Source organism: Psammomys obesus, unplaced genomic scaffold (assembly GCF_907164565.1).
Source record: "Psammomys obesus unplaced genomic scaffold, mPsaObe1.curated_primary_1811, whole genome shotgun sequence".
In the NCBI taxonomy this organism is placed as follows: Eukaryota; Metazoa; Chordata; class Mammalia; order Rodentia; family Muridae; genus Psammomys; species Psammomys obesus.
In genome coordinates, this window is record NW_026585895.1 from 10771266 (window position 1) to 10790376 (window position 19111).

Sequence of the window (19111 nt, forward strand, 5' to 3'; positions counted from 1 at the left end):
AGCCGTCTCTGAAAAAAGGCTCCTCTTTTCCATGCAGGGCTGCCTCACTTTGCTTCTGTCCGCACGTGGGGTGCGGGGATGATGACTGGCAAACCCCGACCCTCCCAAACCTTCGGCGCATCCGCCCAGCCCCGGCTTCCGGGTGCCCTGAGGGTGGTCCAGGAGCGGGTCTCCGTTCACGCGCCCACCTTTCTGGCGAGACCGGAAACCGACGCAGAGCTCGGGGCTGGGAGCCTTTAAGATGCCCGGTCCTCACCTTCCTTCTCTCACACCGCCCACGCCCTCCCTGCTCTCTCCACCGCCACCTGCGCGCGCGCCCCAGCGCCGATGCCCGCCTCCCTTGCCCGCCTCTCGATGGCTGCCAATCACAGCTTTTCGCAGTTCCCTGGTTACCGAAACAACGGTCCCTGGGCGCCTCGGCCACGCCCCTTCGGAGCAGCTTCCCGCCTTTCGTGGTCTTCGCCCAATCACCAGCGTCCGAGTGTGCCTTGGTTCCCGCCTCCCCGTCCCCGCCCTCCTGAAAACCCGCCCCCTTTCTCCTGCGCGGCGGAGTCACCTGACCCGCAGGCGCGCCCTCGGAGGAAACCAGGAAGGGGCGTGTGCGTGAAGGGGCGGGGCGCGAGAGGAAAGCGGCGGGGGATGCCGGGAGTGGGGCGGGGAGAAGGCCTGTCAGTCGGATCTCGCGAGAGAGGACGGAAGCCTGTGGGAGCCCGTGGCCTTTAAAGTGCGATTCAGCCCTCTCCTCCGGGGCTAGTTTGTAAACACGGCTGGGCTCCGGGCTCCCGGGTGGCTGAAGGGACCATGAATTAGTGACCTGGAAAGGTGAGTAATGGTTGGAAGGGCCACCGGCTTGGAGGCTGTGGGGATGCAGAGGAAGAAGGGGCTAACATGGCGACGTCGCTGCCTGTAGTCCCCACCCCCCGCCTCCCCCCCCTTTGGCGCCCCTGCTGCGGACCCCAACCCTCGGGAAGGCAGTGGCCGCGCCGCCGCCTCGGGCCTGGCGGACCGAGCGGACCGTTAGGTAACGCGGCTGCGGCTGCGGCCCCTCCCTCGCGCGCTTTCCCGAGGCTGAGCGGAAAGGAATAACGGCTCCTCTCAGACCCCTCCCTCCGATTTATCATCCTCCAGAGGTCCCCGGGGCGTCCTTCGGATCCGCCCAGCTGACGGGGAGACCCCCGCCGCAAGCCCTTGGTCGGGCCGCGAGAGGGCCCACGCTGGGCCCCCCACCCAGGACTCAGGCGATCGAGGACCGCGGGGTTTGGGATGGTGCGGTGCACAAGGATTGGAGAGCGTGGCTGACAATCTGGCCGGGGTCTCCGGCTACGGTGGGACGTGATGGAGCCAATGGTATGGAGAAGCTGGGAGCTGGGGGTCTCGGCCTTTTCCGTCCTTTCTGCCACCCGCACACTTCCCGCCACCCCCCACTTTTTCCAGGTGGGGCGGGGCTGAGGTGTGGGTGCAGGTTGATTCTGCTGTTCCCCCCCCCCCCCCCCTCCCATTTACCTCGACGGGTATTCTGCAGAGCTTTTGTAGGAAAATAATATGTGCCTTTTATTAATACCCTAAGGACAAGGGAGAGAGGTAGGTGTGTGTGTCTCCCCGTAGTGTTCGCTCAATGAAGCAGACCTAGGAGGAGCTGTGAACTATTTTTATGCACCTAGATAATATAAAATTGTCTCTTATTAATGGGAGCCTTAGAACCGAGGAGGTCGAGTAAAATAGCTGTCACTATAAGGGAGTAAAAGGGATTACTCATGATAGACCTTTAGGCCTGTTGACCTGTACACCTAGATTACCTTGTGGAAGTTTCTCAGGGATTATAAATTACAGAGACATTCATTCATACCAAGCATGTAATGCTGAATTTGATATCAGACCAGACACTGTTCTCTGAGTTCATTTTGCCTTCTTTGAAGAAATTCTTAACCCCTGGACTTGCCATTGTCAAGTAATAGCCATTCCAGGAATACTCCTTCAGAGCCAAATGGCCTGGGTCTATTGCACCAAAATTGTAAAGGTCAGACTTTAGAAAAGCTTATTTTAAGACAATTAATTCTAGGTGATTTCCTGAAACAGAGACGCAGTAGGAACCTATTTGAAGAATCCCTGCAATAAACTTTTTTCAAAAGTATAGAAATATTTTGTAGAGTATTTTAAGAACATGTCTATATAAGTCAAGAAAACTAAGTTCATGGATCTTTAAGGCCATCAATAATTAAGTGATAATTAAGCTTCTAGGTATTAAAAATTATTAAAACAATTTTTTTTTTCAAATTTGTATTATGTATTTTACCCTCCTAAGGTGTTTTTCAGTCTTTGTTCTTTTGAAACAGGTTTTCTCTGTGCAGCGCTGGCTGTCTTGGAACTCTCCGTAGACCAGGCTGGCCTTGAACTCACAAGAGATCTACCTGCCTCTGCCTCTTGAGTGCTGGGATTAAAGGTCTGAGGCATTATACCTGGCAGTTCTTTGATATCTTAAGTTTTAGAGAAGAGCTTTCAAGGACACTGTCTATTTTATTTTTGATACAAGGTATCAAAATACTCCTGTAGATTACATAGAAATCCCTTTAACTCTACTAGGCTCTTTATTTTGTATTTGGAGCATTATATTATCAAATACATTACTTAGAAATTCTGGCACTTATTTTTTATTTGGAGGAGCACTCTTAAACAAAGATGGTGATAGAAACAGTTATGTCAGCCCTTTAACAATAATTGGAGGGATGCTTTTATTTGTATTAAAATTTTAAAGCTGTATTATTTTGAAATGATACTATCCACTAAAATCATGGCCAACATTAAATCAAGAAATCTACATTTTAAAAATTTTTAAATCTTGAAAACTTTAGTTTTAATTATTAATCTGTACTCTCCTAATTAATTATATTGCTAAATCTGGTAAACAGCTTTACCAAATATGCTGTTTCCACTCATTCTTGCCTTTGGGCTCTTCCAATATGATATGTGCTTCTGTGAACTGTTATTACTTTCTCTGTTACTCTTATTGAAATGCCTTTAGAAAGGTTATTAAATTTTTCATATTTAAAGCACATTTTTTACTGGAACCCTCCTTGATTAGAATTCAATGAAAGTAATTGGATAATTCAGTTGGCCTCTATGAAAATTACTACATATAGTACTTTACTCCCTGTATTAACTGGTAGCCTACAAAAACCACCTAGCATTGTTACATAGTCAGTAGTTCAACATTTTGTGTTTATCTTATATTCACATCTATTTCTTTAGACTGAAAATTTCCCTGAGATGCAGTTTGTTCTGTGTATTTTTAAGAGTTATTTATTCATTTTATGTATATTAGTGATCTGTTTTTACACACACCAGAAGAGGAAATCAGATTCCATTACACATGTGTGAGCCACCATGTGAGTGTGTGTTTTGCTTGCAAATACGTATGTGCACTATTTATGTGCATAGAGGGCATCTTAAATCCTGAATTCCCGAAACTAGAGTTAGAGATTGTTGTGAGCCATCATGTGGGTTCTGAGAACCTGTTTCAGCTTCTCTCCAAGAACAGTAGGTACTCTTAACTAACTCTCAAGCCTTTTTTTTTTTTTTCTTTTCTACCCATGCATGCTAGGAAATCTCTTTTTATTTTGGTTTTTCCAGACATTGTTTCTCTGTGTAGCTTGGCAGTCCTGGAACAGGACAGGCTAGCCTCAAACTCACAGAGCTCTGCCTGCCACTCTCTCCTCCTGAGTGCTGGCATTAAAGGAATGTGCCACTACTGCCCTGCTGGAAAGTGGGCAGCTCCTTTTTATTGAGTTGTATATCTGTCTATATGTACAAAAACCTCTATATGATTTGGCTTTGTTTCTATATTTATGTGTATATGTCTGTCTGCTTGTCTGCCTTCTTGTCTGTGTGGGGATTGGCATATGTATGGGGGTTAAAGGACAACTTTAAAGAGTATTCTATTGATTTTGAGGATGGATCCCTGGTCCTCAGGCTTGGTGGCAAGTGATTTACCTACTGAGCCATCTCATTACCCCTGTATGTAACTCTGGTGTTGAAGAAATAGTGGTCAACATCACTTCTTTTTAAGATTTATTTATTTGTTTTATGTATATGAATGCTCTATCTGCATCCACACCTGCATGCCAGAAGAGGGCATCAGATCTCATTATAGATGGTTGTGAGCCACCATATGGTTGCTGGGAATTGAACTTAGGACCTCTGGAAGAGCAGTCAGTGCTCTTAACCGCTGAGCTATCTCTCCAGCCACAGACATCACTATTTTTTTTTCTGTGGGGAAAAATCCTAGAAAAGCACTTTTTTTTGTGATGTTTCTCAAAAATTAAAACATTAATATATCATTTCATAGAAAATGGAAGAATGTCATAAGTCTTTAAGGCCATTGATAATTGTAAGTATGTGTTTTATGTTGCACAGATATGACATGTACAATTATAAACATGTATGTGATATATATGTCTTCTCATTTATTTTGTTGACAAACTGATATTTTCATTTTAAGATAGGATCTATGATGTGTACTTTGTTCTTTTTGTCATTATGATAATCTTTTGTTTTGTTTTGTTTTTGAGTCAGGGTTTCTCTGTGTAGCCTTGGCTGGCCTTGTAGACCAGGCTGGCCTCCAATTCACAGTGATCCACCTGCCTTTGCCTCCGAGATTGCTGGAATTGTGCGCTTGGGCCATCTCACCCTGCTGGTTATCATTTTTAAGGGATTTAAACTTTCATTTTGTCAGTTTACGTGTATAATGTGTTAGTATTGTTTGTATATTGTTATGGCTTGGGTGTGGCAATCAGAACAACTGTATGGAGGCAGTTTTTTCTTCCACTTTCATGGGTTATGGGTATTGAACTCAGGTTGCCAAGTTCACATAGCAAGTGCTTTGCTGGTTGAACCATCTCACTGCCCCTAAAATTATAAATATTTATATTTCTTCTCTTTCTCCTCCTGTTTTGTTTTGTTTTTGGTAATTCTCAACCTTTCTCTCCATTAATACCTAAGAATTAAACATTTGAAATGCAGTAGTGAGTGGCTTGTTACCGTGAGATCCTTGACAAGGTTCTTAGAGAAACAGAATAATTCTACTTGACAAATTGGAAAATGTAGTTGAGTTATTTCAGTAGTATATGTTTACCTTCATCTGTACCATTTGCTTTTTTTCTTTTCTTTTTTTAAATTATTTAATTATTTATTTATTTGGTCTTTTTGTTGTTTTTGAGTCAGGGTTTCTCTGTGTAGCCTTGGTTTTCCTGGAACTCACTATGTAGAGCAGGCTGGCTCAGACTCAGAGATCTGCTGCCTCTCCTTTTCAAGTTCTGGGATTTAAGGCATGTGCCACTTTCAATTTTTAAGTATGTTTTCTAAAATGTTTTCATTTTATCTAATGGTTTCTAAACTTTTGCATTCCAGTTTTTTACTTTTACTCATTTAGTTTTACCTTTCCAAGAATTGTAGTTTTCCATTATATAAATTTTGTGATTTTGATGATTATGTACAGTTAACCAAGTCACTTAAGCCACTTTATAAACTTCTTGGTATTAAATGTCTGAATGGAAAAAAAAATTGCTTTCAGTTTTTGCTATTTATTTGAGATAGGGTGTCACTCTGTAGCCCAGGCGGGCCTGGAGCTCTCTGTGTCTCAGACCCATGCAATCTTCCTGCATCAGCCTCCTGAGTCCAGTCATCAGCCACCCTGTCCAGCTAATATTTAGTAAGTTTACTTGCTTAATTTTGAAGACAAGATCTCATTTTGTAGCACTGGCTGCTTTGGAACTCACTCTGTAAAGTGGGCTGGCTATGCTCTACTTTTATTTGAAACATTGAATTAATGAGCATATTTTTGTTTGAGACAAGGTTTCACTGTGTAGCCCTATATTCTTCTATTTCTATTGTTTGAACTTTGCAGTATTTGCTACCTTTTTCTTCCCTTGGTTACATAAAATAATAAACTCAATGGAATTACCTAGAAGGTTATAAATGTTTGTGGAGTTGGCAGGCTCACACTGGCATTTTAGTGAAAGTGTGCTAGCTTTATATCATCTTGCTAACTTTGTTGTTATGATGTGATTACTTGATTGGTAGTTGTTACTGGAAATAAGTTATTGCTTAATAGTTGAAAACTATATAGTTAACCGATGTACTGGGACAAGTATCTGTATTCTCTGCCACATCCCTGTTTGTTTCTCTTAGTTTCCCGGAACTTACAACAACTTATGACAGACTGATAACATTGCTTAGATTATGTGCATTTTGCACATTGAACTATTTTCTGATCATAAGTGTCATATTAAATTTTCTATCATACATTCTTTGGCACAATGAATGTAGTTTTAGGGTAGTTGTTAGCACCCAAATTGTGAGCTGTGTTATGTTTAGGCAAATCATTTGTTTTCTGTGCCTCAGTTTGCTTTTTTGTTTGTTTGTTTGTTTGTTTGTTTGTTTTTCAAGACATATAAGCTTTGCGTGTCCTGGAACTCATGCTGTAAATGAGGCTGGCCTCAGACTCACAGAGATAATGTGCCTCCTGAGCACTGGGATTAAAGGCGTGGCCACCACTGCCTAGCCCTCCTCTACCTATCTGTCTGTCTGTCTATCATCTATCAACAGGATTTCTCTGCCTCTGCTGGAACTCACTCTGTAAATCAGACTGTCCTCAAATTCAGAGATTCGCCTGCCTGCCTCTGTCTCCCAAGTGGTGGGTTTAAAGGTGTAGCCACCACTGCCAGGTACTGAGATGTTTTTAAGGAGACCAACACTAAGGCTTGTACATATTTGAATAATGTGTGTCCATGCTCACAGCTGTGTCAGGGGCTTGCTGGTACTCAGTGCATGTCATGGTGATCGCTGTCAGTTCTTTCAGAAATTCTCATTTCCTATAGTCCCTCCAGGTGTGCTTATGATGTGATTTGAAGACAGTACAATAGACATTTATTTGGTAGCTTTGGCAACAAATTTGAATTTTTTCAAAATCTATAATTTGTTGTAGAATCTACTACTTTAGAATTCCCATAAACCCATTCCAGAATATCATTTTGTTCCCTATGCACCCCTTTTCCCTTCGTGTATTAGTGTAGCATATACATATTTTGAGATTGTAAAAATTGATTCCATAGTTTCCACTAAGTCCACCGTCATTTTAGTGAGATCTTTCATACCATCTCTGATGAAATTAAAATGCCACAGTTCTAATATTTCTCTTTTGAAGTCTTCACAAAGAATACAGCTAACATAGTTTACCATCAGTTCTCAATTGCCATGTTAAAAGCTGCTGGTGTTGGGACTGGAGATATGGCTCAGTGGTTAAGAGTGCTGTCTGCTCTTCCAAAGGACCAGGGTTCAATTCTCTAGCACCCACATGGCAGTTCACAACTGTTTGTGATGCCAATTTCAAGGGATCTGACACCATCACAACAAATGCACATAAAATAAAAATTAAATTATAAAAAAACCAAAAAAGTCATTAAAATTTTTTTTAAAAAGCTGCTGCTGTCTTTTGTAATTTATCAGGTATGTTTTAATGTTGAAATATGGATATTCTACTGGGATTTTTTTCCTTTCATTTTCTTGAACATCAACATACCTTGAGAAAGAGCAAAAGAGGTGAACTTGCTGCTGTTATATAATGGGAATTATATGTAATCTATATTTTTCCTCTTTGTAATGATTAGTGAGTTCTTACTACTGATGTTTATTGATTGATTTTTAAAAATGTGTGTTATGTACCTGCACATCCATGAGGGTGTGTGCATGTTCGTAGGGTTGTTCCTTTACATCTGTGCACACATATGGAGCCCTAGCAAAATTTTGAGAAATTTGAACTCAGGTCTGCATGCTTGCACAAAAAAATGACTTTACCCACTTTTAATTTTCCCAGCCCCAAATCATTATAATTGAGGTGTGATTTTCAATTTCTCATACATAAAATGTGATCTCTAGCACACCATAAACTACACATAGTAGCCGAGGTATGTAATCTCAGCAGTGGGAAAATAGAGGCAAGAAGAGCTGAGGCTTAAGGTTGCCCTTGGCAGCATTGCACGTTCCTTGCTAGCTTAGGTCACTTGAGATTTTACCTCCCAAAATAAAAACAACCTTGGCTTGCCTGGAACTCACTAGAGAGAATCTCTTTCTTTTGCCTCCCAAGTGCTGAGACTGAAGGTATATGTATTATACCTGGCCCCCAAATTTTTTATATTTAAAACCTAAAATTTAATAAGGGGAAGGTAGTAAGTATATTTTATTCACATGTTTTGAGTAAAACATTATTGTAAACTTTATATAACTTACTCAATTACCAAATCTAAAACCAAGTTATTATTAGTAAAACTTCATCTATTTTTCATATTTGTCTCTTTTAGTCTATGAATTGTGGAAAACATGAACTTGCCTACTTATCGCCAGGATCAGTGGTCTGGGAATAATTTAAAATGAAGTTTAACTTTAAAAGTAAAGTAATTTGTTTTGTGTTTTGCTTTTTCTTTTGCGATAGGGTCTGACTGTGTAGCTCTGCCTGGAATTGACTGTGTTAGCCAGGTTAGCTTTTTTCTCCCAGAGATCCACCTTTCTGTGCCTCCTGACTGCCGGGATTAAAGACATTGTGTCCAGTATGTCCTTCTTTCTTTCTTTTCTTTTTTTTTTTTTAATTAAGGACAACTTTTGTGATATTGGACAATTGCACTATTTATATACTCATTCTTGTGTGCTTTTGCATCTCATCAACTTTGAGATCAAAGCTTCAGTATACTTTTGGTAATGATATGCCTGGGAAACATCTGTTGAATGTTGTGAGGAGAGAAAAAATTTAAAACTACTGCTTTCCTCATTGAGGCTGGGAAAACATTTCTCAATTTTGAGGAGTTTTATTTTTCCCATTGATAAACTAAGCATTTCATATCCAGTATATACAAGGATAATATCAAATCCACAGACTAAAGATTAGTTTTATTCTCACAGCAGATTTTGGCATTAAATGTGTAGTGTTCAGTTCCTAGCCATAAAAATAAAGAAGTTTGATTTAGTATTAGGAAAATGTACATTTAAAGTCAAAGTAAAATGCAGTATAACTGTTACATAAACTTAATACTGTTTGAGTTCATGCCCTAGTCTATATTTTACACAATATTTTTTAATTCTTTTTTGTGTCCATCAAGAACATGTGAAAATCATAGTGAAATCATAGTATTTACATTTTCCTAAGAAAACGTAAACATACTTTAAAAGAAACCCAAACATACTTTAACATTGAATGGGAAATAAATTGTTTTTAGGTTATGGCTATAGGTTTTTAGACTTAATGGACTTAATTTGTTAACATATTTTGCTGTTCCCAGGGTAGTTCTAAGATTATCTTGTACTTTGTGGTACTTGTGAAGTCACAAGGAAATTATTACACGAAAAGTCCCTGCCTGTTTATATGGTTCTGCTGCCCTTGAATGACCTTGAGATAGAGCACAAGCCTATCCTGGCACCCTAATGTTTTTGTCCACTATAAAGATTTTTTATTATTGACTTACAATACACTTACCATACACTTACCTTACACTTGAGACTCTAGTGAGAATTTTGTAATTTTGGTTTCTTAAAAAAAAAATATATATATATATATATATATATATATACATATATAAAATACCAGTTGTGGGGATAAGAGGCTGCTTCACAGCATGTGACTTTGATTTGCCATGCTCTAGCAGCACCATGGTTTTGCCAGCTGCAGATAGTTTCAGTGAGTGTGTGACATTTGAAATTCTGGGAACTTTTCAGAGGCTGTATAAATGCTAGGGCTGTAAGAGGTAGGGTGGCTGTTGTTGGCTGGTTGGTTGTTGGATGCTGTTGGTTGCTGTTTGTCAAGCAGTCTTGCATAAAGAAATAAGAAGAAATTAGATATCCTGATGGTAAAGATCAAACTTGACCTAAGGAATTCAACCCTGCTAATTGTAGGAAGTAGTCTAATGATAACTTCACTCTTTCCCTCAATCTTTTTTCCTCTCTTTTCTAGTGTTAGGGGCTTAAGACTGGTGGAAGAGAGAAAAAGGAACCCACAAAGCAGCAGACACCAGCTACATAGGAGTACAAAATTTTATTTTTGTAGGTCAGGGAGTCTAAATGGCTTGTTGGGTCCTCTGGAAGCCCTCCACTTTAATTGAATCATGAAACCATTGGAAGTATATTTAATAATAAAGTTCTGTGTGTTGTTTCAATATATGTATAGATTATGTAGTGTTTTAAAACAGATTAAAAATCTCTCCGTAGTCCTCTCACTTCTCCATAGTGAAACATTCAAAATCCTTTTTCTAGCTTTTATAGAGAAAAGTCCATAACGTTATTTGGAGTAGCTTCTTACTTCTATTCATATCTAACTTATAACTCTGAGATCAGCTTTCCTCACCTTCTGACTTTGTGTAGACTGCTAATCACCATTGCTTTCATTCTCGGTTTTTTTTTTTTTTTTTTTTTTTTTTTGTTGTTGTTTTTTGTTTTTTTAAGAATGAGTGCATGTGTGTGTTAAATGTGTTTTGTTTACACATGGGTAAGAGAATGCAGCGTTTGTTTGGTTTATTTCACTTAATGTAAACTTAATAATCTCTAATTCTGGTCATGTCACAGATGACTGGGTTTCATTGTATACTTGGAATCTTAAAGCCAAAATCAATGTATTGACGGTGTTATATGCAGTTTGCAGTCACTGGGGAAGAATCCACTTGCAAGATCACTCAAGTTGTTGCTGTGCAGTTGTAGAACTGCTTTCCCTCCTTGTTTCCACCTGCCATGGGTTGCTCTTCACTTGAGGACACTGAAGTGCTTTCCTTGGGGCCATCCTGGCAATGGCAGATCCAGCCCTTCTACTTCTAACCCTGCTGGCTTCCTTTTCTGGCTGCATCTCTTATTTAGAATGGCTTAGTGTACTCTAGATTGGGCTCACCTGATGGCTAACTAAGGATGTTCTGTTTTGGAATCTGTAATCTCTGTATACTTTCAGAGTTCCCTTTTATTTTAATAGAACCTATTCACAGGTTCTAGGAATTGACGCATAGACATTTTTAGGGACTGTTCTATCTATTACAAATTGACTCCTTAAACTTTTTATTGTAACTTTAAATCACTGAAAAATATAATTTCTGGGTTTTTTTTTTTTTTAAGATATGGTCAGCACTCTTAGAAGTATCAAATAACATAACATAATCCATAAATAACTATTATTGGTTTTAAAATCAAGCTCTCCAGTTGAAATTTTTAACTCTCTTTTCGTTAAACTTTTGTTTCCTTTTCATTCCTTCATATTTTTATTTGGTTCCTGTATAACTTAGTGTTTAAGAATACTTTGTTTAGAAGAGCATAGGAGAAGAGTGAGGGAGAGAAGGTAAGCCTGGGAGGAGGTGGGGGGGGCTACAGCTGGGATACAAAATGAATAAATTGTAATAAATAATAAAGAATACTTTGTTAATCATTTTATACTTCTTCATAATAACTCTAAACCTAAAGCCTTAGTCACTGTTCTCTTGCGGTGAAGAGACACCAGGACCATAGCAACTCTTACGAAAAGCAGCATTTAGTTGGGGCTGAAGCAGGCATACAGTTTCAGATATTTACTCCATTAGCATGGTGACAGGAAGCGTGGCTACATACTGACAGACATGGAGCTGGAGGAGCAGAGAGTTATACATCTGCATCCGTAGGCAGCAAAGTGAACTGAGCCACTATACCTAGTTTGAGCTTCAGAAACCTCAAAGCATACTCCCTAGTGACAAAACCACACCTACTCCAACAGGTCCTTTGGTGCCACTCACTAAGCACCAACCATTCAAACACATGAGTCTATAGGAGCCTTTGCTCTTCACACCACCACATGTAACGTCTCAGTTTTCATACTTTTCTTTTCCCCATTCTCATGGAACTCCACCTCAGGACAGTGACTTTTCAGATAGTATTCTGAAAGTGGTAGTAGTTATTAAATGAAAAACACAGATTTTATTATCAAAACTACTACACCTGAGTTCAGAACATTATTGAACACAGACAAGATACAATTGATAAAAACTGTGCTTTGCATTTAGCAGAACTACAATATAGGAAAGGAGAATTAATTATACCTTTATCAATAGAGGCTTTGTAACAATCTTACTTAAAATTATCACTTCTTAAAATTACAAGGCTGGGGGAGTGTGTCCAAATAAGATTTGGGTTTAGTGAGGAGTATGGGCATTTCTGTTTTTGAAGAGCATGAAAATGAGGACCAGCGGTAGGTGTGGGAGGTTGGGGAAGGCGAGTTGAATATTTAGAAACCAAGTATCCTTGGGGGAACTTTCATGTGACATCATTAATACCAAGCCTCTTAAGGTTGTGACTTTGTAAGTTTGCCCCAAACCTGCTTACATAGTATATCCTACATACCACCCAGGACTTGAGTATGTGACCAAAGAAAGATTGACTCCTCTTTAACACTGATGCCTGTGCTCTCGGCTCTTTGTTCTGGTAGTGTTTGGCTCTCCATAGAGTGAGTACTGTTGGCAGTACTGGTACTATAATGTGGAGATACACCTTTACACGTAGATTAGTTATGTCCAGGTGTAAGAAATATACAGAAAGTGGGTAGCATAATAATTGGTGAAGGAGAGATTTCTTACTGTGTGCCTTCCAAACTATAAAAGGTTTTTTGTTGTTTGTTCTTTTTCTTTTTTGAGATATTTCTCTGTAATAGCCCTGGCTGATCTTGAATGGCTTTCTAAACCAGGTTGTCCTTGAATTTACAGAAATCCACCTGCCTCTGCCTCCCTGAGTGCGGGGACTAAAGGTGTGCGCCACTACACCCAGCTCTGAAAGGTATTATTTTTAATGTTTACCAAAGTCTAGGTGATTATGGATAAGTCAAGCTGTACAAGATAGGCTTTGAGTAGTAATTGTATTGCTATGTTCAAAATGCTAGTTCTAGATCTTTTGTGAACAACTGCTGAAATAAGATCATAAACATCTTTGTACAGATAGGCTGACCTAAAGCCATGCTTGTAAAAATGAACATTTCTCTGAAAAACAAAATAGTTGGCAGGAATATATCTGCGCCTGAAATACATGTCATCACATAGAGCCAGTATTCAAGGCCAATCTGCAGATGATAGAGGAAGGAGGCACAATTGAAAAAAAAAAAGTGAATTGTACTTTAGGAGAGTAAACGCATATGGACCATCCACAAAACTGTCTTTTGAATTGCTGTTCCATTTATAGCTAATTTGTGTAGCTAAATAACCTTTTGAGTCATTTCTCCATAAGGAACAGTTTGTATTTAAAACAGATTGTTGTTGTTTGTTGTTGTTGCCAGCTTTGAAATGAGACACTTTCTGGTTTCTGGTTTTGTTCTAAGATGTGTGTGTGTGTGAAACATCAAACTGTTTGCATGTAAGAGACACTTTTAAACTAGGGCCCAGATTTTATTGTGTAGCAACAACATTAAATATATTAATTTCCACTCTGAACGTTTTGATGCTTAGATTCATCAACTCTGACATTTCACCTGTTATCTGTACTTCATGTATATGCTACTGAAAATCTTTTCTTTCTTCACATGGTTCTATTGCCTTTCCTCCATTCTTAAAGTTGTTTTATATCTAGTAAGTGATAATAATATGTTCTAATTTGGGGGGGCTGTATGGTTAACATCTTTCTGAAACATTTGATATTTTGGAAGAAACGTTTATAGAATAAGATAAATAGTAGACAAAATGTAAATATAAAATGTTTATCAAACAGTGTAATAAGCTTATTCTCTTCTTCTGTCCTTTTCTCTAGAGGCACTAGATGGCAACTTGGGAAGTGCTGCTTTCTTAGCAAGAGCTTCGAGAGCCCTGTCAACAAAGCAAAGCTCATGGCCCACCAGCTACCAAGGTAAGAGAATTTGAGCTCCTTCCTCCTGCCCAGGAGAGAGAGAGAGAGAGAAAGAGAGAATGTGCATGCACACACATTCATATATCATAAGTACAGATACATCTTGAGGCCAGAGGTCAATGTCTTTCTCATTTCTTTATTTTTTCTGAGACAAGATCTCTCTGTGCAGCCAGGCTGCACAGAGGTCAGACCAGGCTGACCTCGAACTCAGAGATTCACCTGCTTCTGCCTACCAAGTGCTGGGATTAAAGACATGGGGCACCACCACCTTTTTCACACAGGGTCTCTTAGTAAACCTGGAATTTACTGATTTAACTAGACTGACTGGTCAGCAAGACCAGGTCTCTCGTGGCTCTTCCTCCTTAGTGCTAGCTTTTTCTTTTTTCCCTCTCCATGAGTTCTGAGGCTCTCTTCAGATCTATACAGAGAGTACTTTACCAACTGTGCCATCTCTCTACTTTTCACATATAATGGTTGGTCTCTAGTGAAAATAACAGTTGTTTCTGTGCAGTAGTTCTCAAACACTAGTATCCTATATTGATAGTGTTCGGTATAAGGAGGGTGGAGGTCAGGAGGGTTAGCAAATTTAGAAATGGCCTTTTGGAAATAGGATGTGTATTAGCATGTGAAAACACACTGAAGACTTAAATTCTTTTAGTTTTTTTTAATCTAAAAGTTTTTTTTAATCTAAAAGTTTTTAAACTTACTTAGCTTTTTAGCAAAGAGTCCAAATATGAAAGTCCTAGGAAGTGCTTTGTGAGTTATAGAATTATTGGGGCTAAAATGTTACTTATAAGCCATGTAAACCTATTTGCTTTTGGAATGATTGAAGCTTATACCGTGAGTGTTGCTAGCTAATCCAGAAACATCAAGTTGAAGTTACATAGGTTGTCACTTATTCCTTTTTTAACTGTACGTGCCAGCTACAGTGTTAGAGAAATGAACTATGGTGATTTTTGTATGCAAGCTGTTTACTATGTAGTTCCTAAAAATGGAAGGAAAATAGCAATTTAATAAAGGCAGCCTGGTTTGTAGAATCTCTCTAGACATTGTAAGCTCATGATAGATATTGTCTGATATATGAAGATGCATAAATTGATCTATGAGTTTCTTCTTGAGTCTTGAGGTTCAAATCAGAGTAATTGCATAAATGGACAGTTTTTAAAAAATTTTACTTTCCAAATTATGGAGAAATTGAAATTAATTAGATTAATTTTAAAAGCAAACCAGCCAAACAGTGGTGGTGCATGCCTTTAATCCTGGTACTCTCTCAAGAGGCAGAGGCAGGTGTATCACTTGTGAGTTTGAGGCCAGCCTGGTCTACAGAGCAAGTTCCAAGACAGTATATAGTGCATGAAGCTTTCAATAAATATGAAAGTCAGAGCAAGGGCAGACATAGAAAAACCATACAGCTACATTTTACAGGAGGTAACATATTGAGCCACAATCAAACAGATGCATGAGTAGCCCCAGAAACTCTCAGGCAAACTAGACCCTTCATTCACGGAGGTGGGGTGGGATGAGCACCTACCTCAAGGTAAAAGGCTAGGCCTAACAATTGAGGTTGCCCTCTGACCGTCACATGCAGGTGGTGGCATATGTGTTCACACTTAGGAACATGTGTGCCCATTTACACACACGTACATCAATACACTGATAATCTAAGGTGCATGGTATTTCAGATTAAGTGAAGCAACATAAGACAGAATAAGCAAATGCTGAGGGTGTTCAAAACTAAACAAAGAGGTGCTGGAAAGATGGCTCAGTGGTTAAGATCACTAACTGTTCTTCTAGAAGACCCAATACCCACATGGCAGTTTACAACTGTTTGTAATTCCAGGATCCAACACCCTCACATAGTCAAATATGCAGGAAAAACATCAATGCACATAAAATAAAAATAAATTTTAAAACACTGGAAAAAAAAAAAAACCTCAGATTTTATTCTCTCCCACTCATCTGACCTTTCCCTAAGGTTATAAACTCTAATCCTAAAACAAACTAAGAAAATAATCATAATTTTAAATGGCTAGGGATGGAGAGGATATTGTCAAATCTGCAACAGAGATCACATGTGATCCTCATAAAGACTGATTGGTCAAATAAAGAGCTGAACAGCCTATAGCTGGGTAGGAGATGAAAAGGTGGGACTTCTGGGCCCAGACAGAGAGGGAGGCTCTCAGGTGGGGGTTGGGAGAGTCACCTTTGGGACATGGTTGAAGGAGGAGGAACCAGGGCTAGACTAAGATGGCCCAGAGAACAGTGATTACAAAATACTAAAACAGGAGATGCTTCGTAATAATGACAATACCAAGATCTAGCCTGTGATCAGATCGCACTGACACAGAAGTTATCATTTGAATACACAGTGCACAAAAACATCACTCTAACAATCTCCTGTGTGAAATATCATAACCAACCAGCTTGTCTTTTCCTTTGAGAAGGCTCAACTCTTCCCAGACCCTCTCCACAATTGGCTAGGTACTTTGGGAATAGAAGTACCATCAGATAAATTGTTTAAAAATAAATTTTAAAGACTACTAAATCAGGAACACATGGTCAGAAATCAGTGTAATAAATAAAAGCTTATGGCTGTGGTCTACTCTGTGGAGCACTTGCCTAGCATGTACACATTCCTAGGTTTAGTCCTTATCAACTCACAGGTGCACACACACACAGACACACACACACACACACACACACACACACAATGCGAGAAAATTTGACTCACATCCTAAGTATGTCATACCCATATAATTCGATATGGTATAGTTGTTGAAAATGATAACTAAGGAAAGCATTGTGTTTTCTGCCTATAATTGTATGATACCGAAGACAGGTGAGAGAATTGTTCAAAGTTCAAGGCCAGCATGATCTACAGAGCAAGTTTCTGGCCAGCCAGAGGTAGATAGAGAGGAATTGTCTAAAAAGAAAAGAAAAGTGCCATCTAATTTCTAGTGTCATATTGAGTATTATGGCAAAATTTAAATAATTGCTCTTTAAAGCTGTAAAACCTTATATGATTGTAAAACTTATATATATGTTCATATATTGACAGAATTGAAATATGTGCTGTGTGGACTCATACAAGTAGTCTCTGAATGTTAATATTGTAGGTGATTCCTGCTCCTGACCCCCATTTTCTCTAGAGGGAATAACAGCTGCAATTAGTGTATTCTCAAAAGGAACATAGGATCTTCAGAAAAGCAATTAAGACATGAACTTTTTTGGTTTTTTGAGACAGGGTTTCTCTGTGTAGCCTTGGCTGTCCTAGACTCACTTTGTAGACCAGACTGCCTTCAAACTCGCAGCAATCTGCCTACCTCTGCCTCCCAACTACTGGGATTAAAGGCTTGTGCTACCAAGCCTGCAAGACATGAACTTTGTTTTGCTCTTTTTGAATGATGTAATATTGACATATGCAAGGTACCTAATTTCTCATTTTTTTCTCCTCAAAGAAGTTTATGTTATTTAGATTTTTACAGTCTTAATATGATACTTTAATTTTAGCTTACATTTGTGGGTGTTTAGCTTTGTACATCATTTCATTTTGTTCTCGTGAATGAATACATTTTAAGAATTTAGAAATAGGATTGGTCAATATGCCATAGCTTTCAAGTCTGGAGTAAGATGTTGAGGCTTTACTCAACCCATACCACAGTTTTGGATGGTTTTGTTATATGTTCTTTTGAAAAAGTCTTACGCTATTGTCCAGGTTGACCTGGAATTCCTATGTAGCCCAAACTGCCTTCAAACTCAGTACATTCTTCCTCCATAAATATAGTTAGCTCTGTATCAACTTCTGCATCAGTCCAATGGGAACAAAGTGATGCTTCATGTTTTTACATGTAGAGTAACTTAGAAATATATCAATGGAAAAATGTTAATGAGTGTTTAATATGGAGTTATTACCCAGTATTTATAAAATCTTTTTATTTGAAAGTATATTGCTATATATTTTCAGAAGCTATAAAGTTATTGCTGGTCTGGAGAATTATAGCCTCTTTAACAAAAATGAGGGATCGGAAACCTGAGGTAATATCACTTTATCATCTAAGCCATCTCTACTACATCTTGCTTTTGTTTTAAAGAAACAAAACAAAAACAATGACTTCCACTTGAGTGTTTATGTTAAACAAATCATTGAGCTTATTTTTTATTCTCAAACATGTATTTAGATATCCCTTTTTATCAAACCACACTATGATTAAGTTAAAGCTTAGGTTCTAAAAACAGTGCATTCATTCTTAGATGTAGAATCTGTAGGACTAATGTCTTCCCATGTCACACAACAATACTTAGTTAACATTACAAAACCTTAAGCTTAGTTCTCTGATACTTGCTGTGGTTAATCTCTGATCTACACCACAAGTACCATACATCTGGTACTGAAGCACTGAAATGCAACTATTCACAATTTCCTTAGGAATGGGAATACCACATTTTATATTCTTAATAATTTTTGAATTTCAAGTTCAGCACTTCACAAGCCATTTATAAGCTCCCTTGGCAGCTTCTGTTATATAAAGATATTTTTCAACCTGGCTGTAAAAACATGATGAACCCAGATTTGCGGGTTTGAAATTAAGTTAGATTATCAAGGAGGTAATACTTAGAATCTTTTAGAGCTGTTGTTAGCATTTCTGTCTGTAGATGCTTGAAACTGTTAGTATTTATAGCTGTCTCCACTAGGTGTTATTACAAGTAGTAATGAGAATGAGCATTGGTGTCAGTTGGTTAGGAAAGCAGCTGTGTAGGTAAGGAGCTTGTTTGGAGGTACTAAAGGTCGGCTCCTTAAGAAGCTTTTTTTAGAACTATCAATTTGTCAGTCTAAAGGTAATACTTACGTGTTTTGTTTTGTTTTAATTTAATTGAGTAAGGCATTGCCTTAGGTAGCTAACCCACAGGTAACAGCTTGCCCAGGTGTGAGCTTACATTCTGTTGATAATGACAGAAGCATGGTGACAGGTTCTTTGGATTATCCAAGTGTTCTTCTTCTCTTCTTAGGCAGCATTGTACAGTTGGGTGTGAGTAGAGAAATAGAACCTTATCAATTTTACCTGGGTAAGGAAAGACATTTTCTTTTTCCCATCTCCTAAGCCAGGATAGCCTTTGCTCCAGGACTCAACACTTTATCCAGTTGTATATTTCTGCGTGGGAATTACTACTTTTTCTGAAAAAGACGTTGAACACACATAAACAAAATTATGAAAATTATATGTTTCCCTTTATACCACTAATT

General features: G+C 38.8%; 1 protein-coding gene across 3 annotated transcripts in view; it reads left to right on the forward strand.

Annotated features, from left to right (window-relative positions):
• The first annotated feature begins 673 nt into the window (after positions 1–673).
• Atf2 (activating transcription factor 2) overlaps positions 674–19111 on the forward strand; it is a 74567-nt gene continuing 56129 nt past the window's right edge. For all 3 annotated transcript variants that reach the window (XM_055600412.1, XM_055600415.1, XM_055600413.1), the window contains exons 1-2: positions 674–822; positions 13774–13869. The gene's annotated coding sequence lies outside the window, so the exon portion shown is untranslated. The remainder of the gene's footprint in view (positions 823–13773; positions 13870–19111) is intronic.